We start from the raw sequence: 3,169 nt of genomic DNA, 5'->3' as shown, positions 1-3,169 counted from the left end.
TTCAAATTAAAAGCCCCTTATAACCTCGGCTGAGAGAATCCCTCCATTTTCTAAATAGGCTTTTATTCTGAAACATTTGTCAGAACTTCCTGTGGAAGATACAGTAGCTTGATAGTTTACGTATGGCACTTCAAATGTAGCTCCTGCCATCTGCTGACGCTTTTAGGTGACTACAACAACATGTCGGCTGGCACATGAACAGACATAGTGAGGCATAATGCAAGTCCTGAGTCTGAAATACGTCTGTCAGCAAGTCCTACTCCACCTATTTAGACTCCACCGTAGACAACGGCAGCATTTCTCTGACTACTCCACCTATTTAGACTCCACCGTAGACAACGGCAGCATTTCTCTGACCACATAGCGAGCCACAAGCTCCGTGGCTTCTTTCAGACTGATAGGTTTAGCGTTATCTCTGTTATTAGAACCAAACGACAGCTGTTGCTGTTTCGGAGCTGAAGGACCAGCGTTCTAAAAATAACGAAAGTAACTGATGTCTTGTTTGAAAATGTACTTAAGTATTTGATTACTCAAACAGCAAACTAACGCGTTAGGTTACTCGTTACTGCAAAAAGTAATCAAAGTACTCTAAGTTACTTTGTAACGCGTTATACCCAACTCTGGATTTGACAGCGTCATCGAGCTAGTTTGCTGTCTCTGTTACGTAGCTTTCCATTGGTCACTCACTCTACAGCAGGAAACAGCACTTCCAAATAAATTCTCTGTGCCTGAAATTCACTGTACTTAAAAATAAAGTGTGTTTTTACAAACTTGACATGTTTGGGAGTGACTTGTGGCCCATTCAGAATGGACCCGTGACCCATCCATTCAGAAAAAATCATGGTTCCAGCTTCTCAGATATGTTTGTGAGGTCTTGCTTTTCCTTTTAATTTCATTAGTTTTGATTCATTGGTTTAAACTTTTCTGCATTGAGTACTTTTACTTTTTATACTTCAGTATTGTACTCACATACTTTTACTTTAGTAAAATGTTAATGCAGAGCTTTTACTAGCAACAGAGTGTTTTTTACAGTGTGGTATTAATGCTTTTACTTATGTAAAGGATCTGAATACTTTCTCACTGATGCCGACACGGCAAATGTTTTGTTATTGCTGGGTTTTTGATTTTACTGTAACACAATTAAAAACACCGTAAAAGTCACATTTATTTTATTTAAGTTTATGTACCTGTATTTCACTACTGCTGAAGTTCTTCTTCATACAGCTTTTTTATGGTGACACCAATCTTGGGCATGTGCCAGAGTCTGCACACACAGCACAACACCAGCCCTTATACAGTGTTTAGGGGGCGTTAACTATACTAATAGGTGATTTATGATCAAGTGATTCACCATCCAGAACACCTGGGTAAGAGCATATGTGAATGGTTAAGATAATTTGGTGCATCTGGAGTTGACTTCTCTTCTATTTTCTCTTACCAGGAAATTAAGAGAAAATATAAGTGACATTTAAGAGAATGTTGCTACATAAGGTCCAGTGTCTTTTTAGCAGAAAATGATCTCTTTGTGTTTCCACAGACCGACTGTTTCCTGAGCCACGTTAGAGAATCATGATCAGAATGAGCTATATTGGCCATGTGTGTGTGCACATACAAGGAATTTGAATGCAGTCTTTGGTTGCTTTAATGTACACAGAATAGACATACCGCTAGTTAAACAGGTTGCATACATACAGAGGCAGGTGGATATGACAGTATACAGTGTCCACAGCACGCTCTCATTAGCGGTAGTAATACATAGGAGATTTTGGTGCTTATTTGAAAGAAAGATCTCCATTTAACTTTGCTGAAGCCTCCCATTGACTGAAATTGAAATTACTTTAAGAAGGAATCTGTTTGTTGCCAGCATTGGCAATTACAGCAACCAATAATGCTTTTATGTATACAGTACATGGACATGTGAAAAATATATGTACTTATCTTTTAGAGCACATATAGGCTCAGCCATAACAACATAACTACGCTATGGAAACAATTTGTCAAACAGACACGTATTTATTTATCAGACTACCTGAGAACATTTCGATATTGACACAACAAACAGAAGGAGCTGCCTCATAGATTACCCAAATTAAATCTCCTGCGCGGTCCTCTAACACCGGTAGTTTGTTCTGTTGTGGCCTGTCACCCAGTAAATGACATACGGTAGTCAGGGACGACAAGGATACATCTGCTGTCTCTTCCTGTTTCTTGAAGCTGGCTGATTAAGCAGTGGGAGACGAGACGACTGAATGTGTCCACTCTGCACCTGTTTTTGTGTTTTTATTTTCATAATAATGAAATGTATGGACAGAATTTGGAGCAGAAGCACAACTGAATAAAGGGTGAGTATGCCTTCATATGAGTTGGACTGAATTTAAGCTTTTCCTTATGAAGGACTTGCTGAGATTAAGTTTGTTTCTGGTTGACATTTGAAGACTTAAAAGGATCATTTTACAGGTTTTTCATGTTTTTGCACATTAGGCAGCCTGTTACTGGTGTATATGCCTGATCTAAGTTATTGTTAATTGAGCATACATTTGAATCATTTTTGAATCATTTCAGCAAAACTAAAAAACAAAACTTATATTTAGACTTGAAACTTGCTCTAGAATACATCACAAATAACACATGATCAACAGTTGTTTTTGCAACACCATGTTTTTGTCATGTGCAGGATGTGTTGTGAAATGACCTCCTGCCAAAAAGTGCAACATTGGAGATTTTAGAACCAGCTACATGACATGTTAATGATAATGGCAGACCACTTTTAGTAGTCTGACAATAGGAAATAGTGCAACTTAAAGGGGCAATAAGCGAAATCGTTTCACTGCTAGGTTCGCTGTTGTGCACTGCCTGTAGAGCAAAACGTGTGTTATGAGCCACTCCTCCCTCTACCTCTGCTCTCAAACCCCCCCACTCGCCTCGTCTGTGCCGGCGAGACGAGTACCGCAGCACGGACTATCCCATCCAGACGGTCCCGGTGTTTCTTCCGCAGGCTCCGCTTCACTCAGCTGCCCGATATACCCGCTGCTTCTTCCCACATTAACCTGAATAACAAACCAGGGCTCGGTGCTCCGGTTGGATCCAAACGGAGAGCCGCTAGCTGGGAGGCTAGCGGAGGCTAACTGGCTGTGCTGGCAGCTGAGTGAAGTGGAGCATGAGGAGGAAG

At 40.4% G+C, this 3,169-nt stretch overlaps 1 protein-coding gene across 1 annotated transcript in view; it reads left to right on the top strand.

Annotated features, from left to right (window-relative positions):
* The first annotated feature begins 2,229 nt into the window (after positions 1 to 2,229).
* The window catches only part of LOC126401526 (psychosine receptor-like), a 5,666-nt gene continuing 4,726 nt past the window's right edge, over positions 2,230 to 3,169 (top strand). The window contains exon 1 of the mRNA XM_050062865.1: positions 2,230 to 2,342. The gene's annotated coding sequence lies outside the window, so the exon portion shown is untranslated. The remainder of the gene's footprint in view (positions 2,343 to 3,169) is intronic.

Source organism: Epinephelus moara, chromosome 14, assembly GCF_006386435.1.
Source record: "Epinephelus moara isolate mb chromosome 14, YSFRI_EMoa_1.0, whole genome shotgun sequence".
In the NCBI taxonomy this organism is placed as follows: domain Eukaryota; kingdom Metazoa; phylum Chordata; class Actinopteri; order Perciformes; family Serranidae; genus Epinephelus; species Epinephelus moara.
The sequence above is the reverse complement of the archived record's forward strand: the minus strand, read 5'-3'. Positions and strand labels throughout refer to the sequence as shown.